At 43.0% G+C, this 16426-nt stretch overlaps 1 pseudogene; it reads right to left on the bottom strand.

The window, feature by feature from the left end:
* The window catches only part of LOC119503235, a 60360-nt pseudogene that overhangs the window by 4115 nt on the left and 39819 nt on the right, over positions 1 to 16426 (bottom strand).

Here is a 16426-nt window from a genome sequence, read left to right on the forward strand (position 1 = left end):
TAAAACAGAAATATTAATTTATGTCACATTTTATAAATGAATTAAGGGCTACGTTTATTTTTAATATTATTTGCTGAATTTAATGACATATTTATTTATTTATCGAGTCATTTATTTATATATTGATTTATTTTTTATTTTAGCAAGTTCCGTCCTCCATAATAGAGCAGTTGTTATCAAAACTATGATATTGAATAATCTGAGCCCTGCATTTGTCAAATATCTGCCATTTTAATTAGTTACCACCCACTTTACCTCCTTCAAGAAATCCCAAACTTTTACTGAATTTGAATTTCTTGGCCATGGTAGACAAACTAAAAGGATCAGGAACTGGAAGCTGCTTCCCCTCTCAATGATTGGCCACATCAATGATATCAAAATGGTTGCACTTCCAAGGTTCCTGTACCTTTTCCAAAACCGTCCTATCTATTTTCCATTGTCTTTCTTTATGTTCACTTCTGGGTTTTTTTCAAATGGAAACACCCACTCCGTTAGCAAAAAGCAGTGACGTAGGTCACCAAAGAAAGCTTATCAATAAGGTTTATGAATAATGTGAATGCTAACACAAGCTGAGTCAAAGTTAGCTGTGCTAAGTTTGGAAATAACTGAAAGGGTTAGTTCAGATTTTTTGAAGTGGGTTTGTATGTATACTCCTGCGTTCTGCCAGGGTAAAATGACTGTTTTTGTCAATGGAGTCTGGTGGATTTGAAGAGAGGTAAAGGGCCGTCTGACGGCGAGGTAAAGGGTTGTCTGACAGTGAGGTAAAGGGTCTTCTGATGGCGAGGTAAAGGACTGTCTGGCGGTGAGGTAAAGGGCTGTCTGACGGTGAGGTAAAAGGATGTCTGACGGTTAGGTAAAGGGCTGTCTGACGGCGAGCACTGTCCATTACTGGCTTATTTCTGGTAGAGGTCGGCCGATTTTTAAAGGTCGATATAATAACGATATTTTGGTGTAGGAAAAAGCCGTTAGACGATTAATTGGCCGATATCTTCTTTACTTCTGTAGCAGCTTAGTCGGCTACTTCTGTATACGCCGTGTTTAATGTATCCGTTTTTTGTCACTCCAAACTGAATCATTCCTAAGAGAATATCCTGAAGTGTGATTTGGTGGATTACATCATTGGAACATTTTCTATGTATCTGCAATGGCCGATGCGCTGTTCTGTGGCTTACAGTATGACTGGCCAGGATTACTTGCGCATTCCCGTATCTTGTTAAATGCCACTCTTGCAAGCCATTAATGTTTGTGCATATTCCCGGGGTAAGGAGGATCTTTAAGTGTGCTATCCCTCGTCTGGAAGTCAACAGGTTTTTAATTAGATGCCTGAAATAAGGTCTGTGGTTAACACAAGCTGAAGAGATTTTAATGTTTTGTTGTACGACATAAAATACATCAATAAATACCCCACATGTGAATTTGAAAGCCTTTATGTGTGTTAAAAAAGGCAGTGGGTTAGTAGGCACTCCAGATACCTTAATGATGTACTGTATCTGCACGAGCACTGAGAAAGTGAGATTTTCATATGTCCCCTTTAAGGCTGCAGTTGCTACTGATTGCATGTACAGTATGCGTCACATACAGATAACAATGATTCAGTTGTTGCTCAGTTTAATGATTTTTAAAGCCAAAGGATGAGCTATAATGTTGCATTCACACCAAGAGCGAAGCAAATTTTCACCTCGCTTTACTCGCGCAAGTTGGACTGGCGGTATCATTAGTGTTCATTCGTGCTCAACGTGCCGGAGAGGAGGAGGAGCTTGTCTCCATAGATACCAACAACTTTTCTTTCCGTCATTTCCGCCATCAACCATGGAAGAAATAACCAATGTTGCTGCTTTGTACATGTTGTGGAAGTCCCAGATATGTGAGAAAACCAAACGCCGTCGTGACTGGGTTCATCACGTCACCCGGCGGCGAGCTGTATTCACATACAGTGTCATTGAACTGACTGTATCTAGCAGCCACACGTCGCTACTGCGCTATGAACCCAAAATAAACAGATTGTGCTGTGATTTAATTGCAATAAACGGATCAAAATGATGCTGAAATAACGACATAATGATGTCGATATGTAACAAGTCTGAATTCATGCTTTGTCAAGTCTGGCTGCGAGACGACAAGCAAACAACTTTTAAAATGTTTGTTGTATGAATGGAGTTCAGATCAATCAGTGCCAGGCTATGCTAACTGTAATCTGTAAACATAACATCATCTAGGCATAAATACCACAGCAACGTTGTTGTTTATTCCATAGATAGTCTGTGTTTTATACACATACATTTAATCACAGTTTGGTCCGGTCTCTGTACAGACATGATGTACTATCGTAGCTCTGGATGCCGGTAAACTGTTCCCCATCTCTGATTCAACAACGTCAGGGGGTCAGTGACCACAGGAAGAGAATCTCAACGCTGATAGGCTTTCACAACACAGCGTCACACAAAGTTCTTGCTCCAGCTGAAAAATGTCAACTCGCACATGAAAGCAAATAACACAAATTGTCGCTTCATTTGCGCCATTCACATTGCCTGGCGCGAATTTGCATCTATTCTTCTCTTTGCATTGACTTTGTATGTAATTGCGCCGCGCACAAAGTTCCCTTCGCGCTTGGTGTGAATGTGCTAAAACAGTATCCACTGGACATTCAATCAGTGAGGTAAAAACATAGGAACGGTACTAATGATAAAATAACCTGAGAAGGGAAAAAAGGCTACAAAGAGCCGTGTCAACCCACCCACATTCCCTTCATATTTGTATGATGTGAAATATCACAAAGGTCTATTATTGTGGATTATCTTTCAATTTCCACCTGTCAATTACTTCATTGGAGATTTGGAATTCCATCAAATTCAGAAAGTTTGTTTTTAAAAGTATAATGAATCTTCTCCAAATGTGAGGTAGGGAAAGTCTCTTTGTTCACCAGTATGTGAGTATTACTGTTTAGCTGCCATGAAGGAACAGCCTCTTTGAGCTGAAGTAAAGCTTGCCTGTGCAGTTCAATAAAAGTCACAGATTTAATCTCCATTTCAGTGAGTTGTTCTTCTTTTGACATTGTGTCCTATCCACTGGTGGATTACCTGAGGGAAAGAAGCCATGTTCCTGAAACAGCTGCATGACCAGGGCCCGGCGCTGATCCAGAGTTCTACGCAGAGATGAGTAGGGGACCCGGTCCAGATCTCCGAGAAGATCCTCTCCTTCTGCACCTGGTTGAATGAGGAGAACACTCGTGTCACTGTCAATACAACTTTTGGATCAGTTCCCAGCTGCTGCACCTGATGTACCCCACCTTACCTGCTCTGTCGAAGGTGAAGATTTCTCCCTCACACTTGGCGGCACTCTTAGGGGTGTTGGGCTCCGAGCTGCAGCTGGAGAGACGACGGGTCTTCCTCCTCGGGGAGCTGGGGTCTTCTGCTGTCAGCTCGAGGTCTAGACACATGACGTGATGTGAAGGATAAAGAATGGGAATATGGAGGAAAAGGGGGATGACAGAGGATGAAGAGAAAGGGGGGGACATGTAGGAAGAGAGGACAGGGAGAAGTTAAATGTCAGGGGGATTTGGAGAGGGAAATGGGGTTATAAAGATCAAGGAGAGAGCAAAAGATGAAAAGGAGGAATCAGAATAAGGCGGGGATATAAAAACAATGAGTAAACAGGTAGAAGATGTAGAAATGCAATGAGACAAAAAATCTTAATTCAAAATAAGATATCCAAATCAGGGTGCCAGCTTTTTGCTGGTGTCTTGTAGTGTCTAGAAGATGAAATTATCAACAGCCAAAATATCTCTTGGGAAATATGCCAAATAAATTCATAAAAATTCATAAACAGCATAGCCTATTAAGTAGTCGAAAGTGATTCAACCAATAAAATGAATTAGCCTTTTTTTTTTTTTTTTTAAATTAAATCAACTGTCTTTCATGAAAACAACTGGTCAGTTTGGTTAGATTGCTGCTAGAAGCGCTGTCAATCGATTCAAATGTGTAATTGCAATCAATCACAAATTCATCACACATTTTGTATCTGTTCAAAATGCACCTTAAAGGGAGATTTGTCAAGTATTTAATACTCTTATCAACATGGGAGTGGGCAAATATGCTGCTTTATGCAAATGTATGTATATATTTATTATTGGAAATCAGTTAACAAGCACTCAAATCATAAAATGTCAAACTGCAGCCCAACAGGCAACAGCAGCTGTCAGTGTGTCAGTGTGCTGACTTGACTATGACTTGCTCCAACCTGCATGTGATTATCCTAGCTAGTATTACATCATAGCAATTGATTCTTTAGGTTTTCTAGTTTCATATGATACCAGTATCTTCACTCTAGCTTTAAATGTGAGCTAGCTACAACCTAAAAATCACAAGTTGCGTTTCATCTCTCACCGGTGGAGTTGCGTCTCTTCCTGCGGTAGCTTCCCAGGATGGCTCTTGGTGAGGTGGCCAGACTCTGCAGAGTGGGCGAAGGAAGGACCTCCTCTGGGTTAAACTCTGGAAGCTCAGCAAAACGCTCCTCGAAGTACGTCTCCGACAAGACCCTGCATACAGAGAGCACAGTGGTCATGTCAGTCCCCCAGCCCAGTAATCCGCTGGTTCAAATATCAAAGGATATTCGTCATGCCTTAGGGCCTAGTTCTGCTAGGGCTTTCTCTTCTCTGTGGCTTCCCCACCACTCTCCTACTGTCTAAATAAAGAATAGAAAGGGTAGAGCACTCTGCCCACTCACATTCAGGAACACAGAGTTTCCACCATCATTCTATAAAGTTGGAGGTTTGGTCACAAACTAAAAACAGAACTAGATGCCATAATGTGTGAAAATCAGTGTTAAATAAAGTCGACAAATGAGTCGTGTCCAGGGCGCTGTATCTCCTCTCTTCAAGCTGCTTCACGCTATAATTACAGAAGATAAGCTACTGTTATATGAGCTCTCTCAGCTTGACACAATGTTAACTGTTAAAATAGAGAGAACGTTGTCTTACAGCGACCAGAAAGCCAGAAGGACCTGGCAGACTTGTTTTATTTTGATTTGGCACTGATTCTACGAGAGCCAAGTCTGATCAGGAGAATGGCTACGGACTTTAATAAAAGCCTGTCTGGCAGCCAAAGGCCAGACTGGGCTTAAATTATTACAAAGGACTTAATGTCTTACATTCAATTTCAATTCCTAATTTACAGGTATCTACATATTTCATGTCATATTGCAAATTCTGAAGCTTTGAGGTTCCTTTAGACACCAAACCCATAATCAAATTCGACATGGAACACTGTGCTGCTGCACTATATTGTGATGTTTACATTATACCGTTAAATTCAACATGTGTTATATTATGTGGGTGGGTTATTTTTGATCGCGAAATTAATCACAAATTTTGTATCTGTTCAAAATGTACCTTACAGGAGATTTGTCAAGTATTTAATCCTCTTATCAACATGGGAGTGGACAAATATGCTGCTTTATGCAAATGTATGTATATATTTATTATTATAAATCAATTAACAACACAAAACAATGACAGATATTGATCCAGAAACCCTCACAGGTACTGCATTTAGCAAAAAACAATATGCTCTAATCATAACATGTCAAACTGCAGCCCAACAGGCAACAACAGCTGTCAGTGTGTCAGTGTGCTGACTTGACTATGACTTAGGGATGTCACGAGAACCGATACTCCGGTACCAAGTCGATGCCAAAATTCTAAAAACGCGACGGTACTCTTTTTCTACAGTACCGAAGGTACCGTACGATGCCTGGAATGGTCATTGGTACCGGAGGTACTGGAGATGCGACCTTTCCGGATCTGATGGGGACAGCATATATACGCTTACAAGTGTTCTCTTCTGCCGTGAAATGAAGGAGGAAGAAGAACGCCTAACAGCACAGAAAAAAACAAGTACACGTGAAAGACAGCAACAAGTGCAGCTGCAGCGCCAGCTCCACCTCGACTCGTTGAGAAGACAAATAGCTAGAGTCCGGTATGAAAGTACTTTGCGTTCGAGGCGGATCATCGAGGAGTAATAATAGATTTGCAAAAGCCGATATGCAAACGGTGCCGTCGTACTTTTTAGACCAAAGGAGGAAATACTTCCAATTTAACAAAGCCCCTCAAAGACAGGCATCCAGATCTGTTCAAAGAATTCAAGGTGAGTGACTTTCAATGCATGTCAACGTTAAATGAACAACTACTTGTTACACTTGTTATCTTTATCCTGATATAGCCGTCACGTTACCAGTATTTTTGTTTGAGACAGCTGGCATTGTTTTGTAGCTGAATGTTCCTTCTACGCTTGCAATGGCAAAAGGCTGAAGGCTAGGTTTTGGCTAACGTAATGTAACCATAGCTCGTAGTAGTAGGCTATCGTCTTAACTGGTCTGTGTCATCCCTCATTAAAATATAACAATAGTATTTTAAATAAATATTAAATGGTCTCATGGTCTGTCACCATGTCAGTGAATTTAAACTACTGCTTGCAATCTGAGGATATATATAGAGAGTGCATGTGAGTGTGTACAGCCTCTGCTGTTTTCTGACAGTCATTGAGTTATACCTGAGGAAGAAAGTCTCAGCATTTTCCTTTTTTTTACCGTGGTATTGAATTGGGTATCGAGAATCGTGGAAATTCACTGGTATTGATATTAACTACAACATTTCTGGTATCGTGACATCCCTACCATAACTTGCCCCAAACTGTACGTGATTATCATAAAGTGGGCATGTCTGTAAAGGGGAGACTCGTGGGTACCCATAGAACCCATTTACATTCACTGATCTGGAGGTCAGAGGTCAACAGACCCCTTTGAAAATGGCCATGACAGTTTATTCTCGCCAAAATGTAGTTTGGAGTGTTATTTAAGCAAGTGTGATATGGTTGTAACAATGGATGCCTTAGGTTTCTTGTTTTATATGATACCAGTATCTTGTATCTGTAATGCGTTAAAGAAATTAGTGGCGTTAAAATGAATTTGCGTTAACACGTTTTTATCGCGTTAACTTTGCCAGCCCTAATGCTAACATATATTTTGATATGTCCATTGTCATTTTATTGTTTCAAGTGGGTAGCATTCTCATGTCATGTGACTCAGGTCACATGACCCCCTGATGAGATTTGAACCTGTTCTCACCAAACTACACACCCTGATGAAGACTTGTGGAGTTGAAACGCGTTGGTGTCATCCATGTCTCTATAAAGGATTTTAAATTCACAATCAGAGTGCCTCGGATGTTTTCCAGACTGCCATTCTAAACCGAGGACTTCCTTTCAAAAGAAGCCAGACAGTCAATGTTTTATATTGTTATCCCACTCAGACTCTAAGTTCCCTCAGCTAATGATCCGTGCCCTTCTTGTGCCCATATTGTCCCACTTACTTTTCGTGAGAGTCAGGCGTCTTTTTGAGCGGTGGGGGTCTGAACTTGGTCTTCTTTGAGGAAGAGGGGGGCTCTCTTTCTGCAGGAGGAGGGGGAGGACGGTCCAAACCTGAGGGTAGTGGAGGGGGGGTGCGAGGTCCAGCCTGGGAGGAGAGCCAGAGAGTTGGTATACAGTTCCTTCATGACTCTCTGTAGTCACAGTCAGGCTACATCCACACTAATAACCAAAACCATCTCACTCTGGACGAGCGTTTCAGAGCCCTTACAGAAACAATCTCCGTCCATACTACCACGCCTGAAAATGCATATCACATGACCATTCATGTACACTAGGCATGCGCGTGCAGGTGTAAACAGGAAGCAGATTTGCATACTTTGCGGTTGGTTGCTTGTGCCGACCTTACACCAAACAACTTTTCAAGTGATTTCACTATTGCAGACATACAGTATTTCCAATGTTGGAATAAAATCACGAGAGTTTTGCTAGAGTCGCGACGCACTTCCGTGATCTCGATCGTTTAGTGTAAGTCCCATCATAAAGTCAGTCCCAACTGTCTTCAGTCAGAATTTTTCTCTTCTTGACTTTGCGATAAAATCAGACAAGTTTTATATTATTACCAAACCGGAAGCAGCAAACGGGTTAGAACGTAAACATGGAGAAACTGGTGGAGTTGTGGAGCGAAAAAGAGTGCCTCTTTGATGTGTCCTCCCATTTTTACCACGATAGAGTGGAGAAGGAAAAAACGGACAGAAATTGCTGCAGCTCTGGAAATCCCCCCGTGAGTATGCTATATGCCATAGCCTGCTAGCTAACCACTATGCCCTATAGGCTATGCTAGCTAGTTAGCTAGCATAGCATAGTCACCGTGGATTTCGAGGGCTGCAGCAATTTATGTTCACTTCTTTCTCAACAGTTTTTCTTCTTGTAAATTTCCACCAGCAGTAGGATGTGACATCATCTCAAAAGGAATCTAGTTGTAGTCTTCAATTCAATTTATTTTTATATAGCATCAAATTATAACAGAAGTCATCTCGAGATGCTTTTCATATAGAGCAGGTCTAGACCGTACTATAATGTAGAGACCCAACAAGAGATCCCCTATGAGCACGCACTGTTAAAGGACAGTGGCAAGGATCGGGTGGGTGGCCGTCTGCCTCGACCGGTTGGGTTTTGAGAGTCTTGTAATTAGTGACACTACAACATCCCCAGTCTCTGCAAAATATTATAGTCTGTGACTAAAAACTCAGACTTAAGACGCATTGTCTTTAGATGTGAGACGGTGTCACACTTCAGTCTTTTAAAATCTTCTAGTGTATTGTAGGCATTAGTTGCAGAAAATACTTTAAAAGTTAAAAGCTAAGACAACAGATTTCTTTGCTTGGACCGACGCCAAAACACGAGTATAATTGTAATTTGTTAATCACCGGTGATCAAGGCTGATGTCGTTTGTTTCTTCTGGAAAAGGTTCACTCGATGGGGCGTGACAAATCAGGGATGGACATGTTGTGACTGTCCGTCCAGACTAAAACACAACCGCAGAGTTTTAAAACTAAAACGGGGTCAGCAGCATTTCCAAACGTCTCCATTTTAGGGGTTGTAAAATGCCGGAGTGACATGGGCGCTAGGCATAAACGTAGCAAAAGTTATCCGTTTTCAAATGAAAAGGTATTAGTGTGGATGTAGCCTCAGAGGCAAAGTCTATCACGTGACCTGTGCTGAAATTGTCTCAATTATTCCTCCATTTTTCCTGCACAATATCTTTGTTTATCAGGATATGGAGAAGTGTTTGTTAGCATGCTATTGTTGCTATTGTTTCCACCTCAGAAAACGTCTAAAGGATTGAACATGGTGTATTCTTGTAAAGTTGTGCATTTGTAAAATTCACAGATCTCTGAATTCCTTACACAAGTGTTTAGAGAAGAAGTGATTTAAAACTGTTTGAATAGGCCTCTAAAGATCTTTAACCAAAGCTTCAAGAAATGTGTGCTTTGATGAGAGAACCGACTGAATGAATGGAGCAGCCTTTCTCACCTCTTTGCTGCTGTCGCCCATGCTGTGGTCCTCTCTGCCTCCCTTTCTTTCACTGTTCTCCTTCATCCCCCTCTCTTGCTCTCTGCAGTGTCCATCTCGGAGGTTTTCTTCTTTGATGTACAGACCGACGTCCTCCTCTTTTTTAACTGGAGCAGATAAAGATCGTTTCAGACTTTGATGTAAAAATACTGAATCTAACCTCATTTATCTCACTAGTCTTACAGTCTTAATCCTGCAAGCTCAGTGTCATGACAAGATTTGAATCTGGAAAACATTCACTGAGAAGCAGACTGATTCTGTTACAATATGGCCCCTTTTAATGCCTTAAAGGGATAGTGCAGATTTTTCTCAGTGGGGTTGTATGAGGTCCTTCTCCATAGTCGGTGTATTACCTACAGTAGATTGCGGTCAGCAATTGGAGAAACAGACAGGAGTACCAGCGCAGGAGCAAAGCAATGTACTGCTGTGGACGGCGGCAGCAGCAAAACAAATTTTAGACACCTAAAAAAAATCCATATCAGCTTAAAGGGACTATTTGCAACTTTCAGAATTGCTGCTTAACAGCGACGCCTGTGGCCGTTAAGTCAGCGAAAGTCAGCGTCGGGCTTGCGCCTGCTCGCTCTAAATATACCTGAACGAGCATCGCTCAAAACAGTAAGGCGACACACGTCAGCTAAACCACAATATCATTCTATATTTCAGCTGCTTGGCAGTAATGTTAGCTGACCAGATGAAGGTCTCTCCATGAACATGATTAAGATGTGATCCAAGTGTTGGCTTTTCCTGCCTCACCCTCCTGCGCCCGCAGGGAGACACCGACAACTGGAGCCTCTCCTCCGCTGCCTGCTTGCCTTCACTGACACAGCGCGCACCAACAGAGGTTTTCCGTGTCTTGTGAAGTGTTGGGGCTCCGCAGAGAGAAACGTGAACCGTGACTCCGGCACCCGTTGTCTCGCTGCGGGCGCAGGAGGGAGACGGTAACGTTTCTCTCTGGAGGAGCTGCAGCAGTTATTTCTGCACAAACGTCCACTGTACATTCACTAGATATTCTCAGAGCTAAACTAACTCTTCTGCAGTGTGGAGTGTGCGCGCGTTCACGTCTAGAGGTGGAGCGAGTACGCGAGAACGCGCGCTCTGTCTGAGTGAAGGCGAGCAGGCAGAGGAGACAATGCTCCGGCCACACGCGAGCGAGCATAGGAGAGCGCGCATGTGTCCCGACCCGGTACATTTATACGCTTACAAAGTTACAAACAGTCCCTTTAAGTGAACGCCATATTTAGAATATTTTCACTGCTTACCTTGCTGTCAGACAGCCCTTTCTGACAGCAACTGATGCCGTTATCTATAGGCCCACTCTCTTCAAAGCCACAAGACTCCTTTGACAAAAACAGTCATTTTACCTCTCAGAAAATGGGAGTTGTATGTCTACCGCTGCCTCGATCGGTTAGTTTGTTTGCGTGATTGTGTGACTTTGGTGAATCCACACTGACCCTTTAAAACACCAAAGTCACAAAATAACACAAACAAACGAACCGATCGAGGCAGCGGTAGACCAGCAACTGCCCTATTCTGTGAGGTAAAATGACTGCTTTTGTCAATGCAATGGAGTCTGGTGGCTTTAAAGATAGCATAGATGTATGATCCTTCTTGCTGATTGTTTATGTATGTTTGAAAATATATATGTATATATGTACTATTATTACTTATTATTACTTTGCCCATACTGTGGTTTATGTGATAATTCTGCTCTTTGTTTTATTTTTTGTTTTTATTTAACTATATTTTAATTCTATTCTTTATTTGTTTTGAACAATTTGGCTTTTTTTTCTGGGGGTGGGAGGGTATACAAATGGACGACATGTACACTTCTGTATTTGGTATTTCACACTGAATGGAATGCAAAGTTATGCTGTTGATGAAAAAGGAAAATCAATTTGAAAAAGAGAGCTAGCAGCTTCAGTTCCCCGTCGGAAAGGTAAAGTGGTGAAAATATTCTAAATATAGCGTACACTTAAAGGGACTGTTTGTAATTTCTTACACGTATAAATCACCCGGGTCGATGTCCCATGCGCGCTGGCATATGCGCGCTGGCATATGCGAGCGCTCGCGTGTGGCTACGCTGTTCAGACAAGACTCCACCACAAACTACCGCAAAGTTCTATCTAGTGAAGCCCGTCTGTTAAACAGTGTTGGCCTCGGTCGGAGGACGCGGGGGAGACCGTAGCTTTGGTCTCCAGGGCCAGAGTCTCTGCTGTACTCTGCTCCTCTGCTCCTCTGCCTGCCTCCTTGCCTTCAGTCAGCTCGCTCCACCTCACGTGCATGCACACACACTCCACACTGCAGAAGACTTCGTAGCTCTGAGAATATCTAGCAAATGTACAGTGGACGTTTGTGCAGAAATAACTGCTGCAGCTCCTCCAGACCAACAGAGGTTTCCCGTGTCTTGTGAAGTGACGGGGCTCCGCAGAGAGAAACGTTATCGTCTCCGACCAAAACTCCGGCGTCTCCCCTGTTCCCTCCGGCCGCGGTCGGGAGGCTGAGGCAGGAAAAGCCAACACTAGGTTCAGCATTGATTCATGGAGAGACCTTCGTCTGGTCAGCTAACATTACTGCCGAGCAGCTGAAATATAGAGTGATATTGTGCTTTTAGCTGACGTGTGTCGCCTCACTGTTTTGAGCGATGCTCGTTCATGTCTATGTAGAGCGAGCACAAGCGCGAGCAACAGGACGCTGACTTTCGTTGACTTAACGGTCACAGGTGTTGCTGTTAACAAGACATTTCTGATTCTTACAAATAGTCCCTTTTAAGCTGATATTGATTTTTTTAGTGTCTAAAATCCGTTTTGCTGCTGCCCCCGTCTACAGCAGTACATTACTTTGCTCCCGTGCTGGTACTCTTGGCGTGCCGACATCTACTGTAGGTAATACACTGACTATGGAGAAGTACCTCATACAACCCCACTGAGAAACACCCAAACTATCCCTTTAAGGCTCCACACTAAACTAAATGATACGTTAAGATAAACACGTTTTGAGTAACCCACACAACGGCAAAATAACAACAGAGAAATGTAAAACCAAACCAAACCAAACCAGTGAAGCACTACCTGCTCTGACATTAAAGGTGGCCAATGAGGAGCTGGCAGCACAACTCGACCACCCCTGTCCTCCATCCTCAGTCTGACCATCTGGCAGGCTCTCCCTCTTCACCTCCACCTTCAGCTCCACCTCCTCTGCCACGTCAGGGTGAAAGGTCGCCGCCGCTGAACCCTGCACCCCCGTCGCCAACGGAGAGGAAGGGTTCATCACGTCTTCGGCCGGCGCGGCCACTGCGGGCGGGGCGGTTGTCACAGAGACCACGCCAATAGGCAGTGCAGCGGTTGGTGCAGGGTAGATCGCAGTTAGTACCTGATGGAGAAGACAGCAATGACAGCAACGACAGGTTTTGTGTGTTATTTTATGATGAGGCTTTCCTGCTTTCACCTGTTTGTTTCGAAGAACAAGAAAAAAGTAAGCTACAGCAGTGAGAAAAGTGGAAGCGGAATTAAATGTATTTATTACCCCTAGAGTAAAAAAGATTCTGTTACACAAAGTAAATGAATCTGTGTGCTGCAAATCAACTCAGCGGTTTTCAGAACTGTGCCACACAATGCAAAATGTGGTGTAGAGGCCAGTAGTTTGCAGTAGTTTTGGTAGTGATGATTTATCGATAGCAGAATGCTGCATCTAGCACCTTTAATCCCGCTGCCTCTGGAGCTGCATGTGCTCTTGTCTTTTCTAACCAAATACAACTGCTTTTTAAAGAAAATGTGCACTCTTTATTGCAAGAGACCTTTGATGAGGTTTAATTAATTCATACATCACTGGTGTGGACATTTTGTGAAATAAGTAAATTAAATATGTAGTATTGAAAAGCAAAACTCAAATATATAGTATAATAATAGTATTGAAAGGGACTGCTTTTACACATAACAACGCGTCTGATTGTTTTTTATTGCCAATGTGTGAACAAGTTGTAACCTAACCTAAATAATGAGACCTTCCACGACATTCTGGGTTTCCTCTATCAGCCTGTAGACTGCTTTTAATGTGAAGAACCCGGGCCGTTTTTTTTCTGGGAAAATCCCACGAATGTGACATCATGTGCACTCGTGAGCGCCTTCAATTTCAGCTCCGCTTACAGAGCTAACAGTGTGCAACCATAGCTAACGTTCGGTAAGAAATAGAGTCCCCTAACGCCAACAAACAACCAGCCCCCACCAGAACTCAGACTCCAACACAAAGTCCACGGAAGCACAAAAAACAAAGTTATGGGCGGCTGGTTAGCTCAGTGGACCAGGGTTCGAATCCGGCCTGTGGTCCTTTCTGCATGTCATTTCTCTCTCTCCCCCTTTCCAACACTCTATCCACTGTCCTATCAATAAAATGCTTAAAAATGCCCCCAAAAAATAATTTAAAAAAAAAAAAAAAAAAAAAAAGTTGTATCTGGTTAAGTCTGTCTTGCAAAACATGAATGTGACCGACGTCGGAGGAAAACTAGGTTTGTGGAGTGATGGGGATTAACTCTAGAGCGAGTAACGTTGACGACTTTGGCACATGAGACCAAACTCCGGTGTCTCCCCTGTCCCTTCTGACCACGGTTCATGGAGAGACCTTCGTTTGGTCAGCTAACATTACTGCCAAGCAGGTGAAATATGTAGTGATATTGTGGATTTAGCTGGCCAATGTTGCTAACGTTAATCAACATGATGCCTGTCAATCACGTTCAGTCTCGTGTGTGTTGGTATTGCGAGCGCGGGCAACAGGACGCTGACCGTCGTTGACTTAACGGCCACAGGTGTCGCTGTTAACAAGCTATTTCTGATTCTTACAGAGAGCCCCCTTAAGGGTGACACTCCTTTAACATTATTAACTTCTTTTGACGTCCATTTTTCTAATTTTCTTCATGACCACACACCTATACACAGCGGTATTAACACAGTACAGATCTCTGTTGCTCTTTACCTGACGACCAGCAGCTCCCGAGGCCTGGACTGGAGGGGTCTGTGATTGACAGCTCAGGGGTGGGGCCGGAGCTAACAGTGGCGATTGACCAACGATCGGCTGAACCAGGGTCTGCCCGGCTGGGGCGATGGCAGTGAAGCCCAGGGTTGCCAGGGATGATGGGAGATATGCAGGGCCTGGAGCGGGTGTGGCCTGTTGGGGCATTGCCGTGGTAACTCCTGGGCCAGACTGGACATAGGTGATCCTAAAGAACAGAAGAGTCAGGAGTGTCAAAGCTGGATATGATTGCTGAGGATTGCAAATCAAAAAAGGCAATAATGACCAAAGCAGCTTACTAACTTCAAGTTCATAAAGTAACAACATCAGATACAAAAAGATCCTGATGTATTTAAAAAAGACGAACAATGGGCTGTTCACGTGCCGTGTCTAAAAACATGTGGAAAACGCCAGCCGTGCCGCTTTCATCTTTTTACCCAAGGTGCTTGGAAGGTCGCGCTCCTGTCACGCCTGCCACCTAAGGAACCAAAAACGGCATGCTGCGATTACGATGATGAAGTAAGAAGTTGCGGTAAAAGCCTCACTGACTAAACTAAACTCAGTCAAACAAACATAAATGGATATCCAGCACCGTAAATCCCTCACAGCAACATTACTGCTCCATTTGTCTGTGTCAGGTTGGCTCACCTTTCACTCGGATGTAGTGACGTTCTTGGACGGAACGGGTGAAGCAGTGAAATAGTCTGTGGGACAGATCATAAAGCTCCGGGTAGGCCTGCACTAAAATGATGAACTTCTCCTCCAGATATTAACCGTACACTGATATTTATGGAAGAAAGAAAAGATATCGCCCGGCTGTGATTGGTTGTTCCTCATCACATGACATGCAGCGTTTCAAAAACTGAACTATTCTTATCAGGAAGCGCAGCTTCGGGGTCACTCCCGTGTTTCAGCGCTCTGCCACCCGTCTACATTGACAATAACAGATTTGAGCGCCCAAAAAAATGCAGCATGTGAACGGCCCGTTATAGATAGATAGATGTACGTTATTGATCCCAAATTGGGAAATTATTGATGATATAGATGATACAACTGATGGATATGAGAGCAAATGTATGCTTGCAAATATACAAAGTTTAAGAAACTATGGTAGCAACTAGCGATTATTTGTATTATTGATTATTCTGCTGATTATTATGCCTCCGCGCCAGCGACAGCCGTGGCATATCTCAGGATCGCCTGGAGGGAATTTCTTCAAATTTGGCACAAACATCCACCTGGACTGAAGGATGAACTGATTAGATTTTGGTGGTCAAAGATCAAAGTTCAAGGTCATTGTGACTAGGGATGTCTAAGTTAATACGATAATGACACGTTAACGCAAATCTGTGTTTTTTTAAAGATAATCTTTTGGGCTTTTATTCCTTTATTGATAGTGACAGAGATAGTTATGAAAGGGGGAGAGAGAGGGGAAGACATGCAGCAAAGGGCCGCGGGTCAGATTCAAACCTGCGATAAGGACTCAGCCTTGACACATGGGGCGCCCGCTCTACCAGGTGAGCTACCGCGACGCCTCCGTAAATCTGTTCTAATGCCACCAATTTCTTTAAGGCATTAATGCAACTTGTGATTTTTAGGTTGTAGCGGGCTCAGTTTTAAAGCTAGAGTGACGATAATGGTATATGAACATATGAAACTAAAAAACCTAAGGAATCCATCGGTACCAACCATGTCATACTAGCTTGTCGTGAAGGAGGCTAAATAACGCTCCAAACTTACACTAAATTTTGGCGAGGAAAAACTGTCTTTTCAAATGGTCTCTTGACCTCTGACCTCCAGATATGTGAATGTAAATGGGTTCTATGGGTACCCACGAGTCTCCCCTTTACAGGTATTGCCATGTTATGATTTGAGCCTATTTTTTATGCTAAATGCAGTACCTGAGGGTTTCTGGACAATATTTTGTTATTAATTGATTTCCAATAATAAATATATACATACATTTGCCTAGAGTTGGCATATCTGCCCAC

The sequence above is a fragment of the Sebastes umbrosus genome, chromosome 15 (genome assembly GCF_015220745.1).
Source record: "Sebastes umbrosus isolate fSebUmb1 chromosome 15, fSebUmb1.pri, whole genome shotgun sequence".
Lineage (NCBI taxonomy): Eukaryota > Metazoa > Chordata > Actinopteri > Perciformes > Sebastidae > Sebastes > Sebastes umbrosus.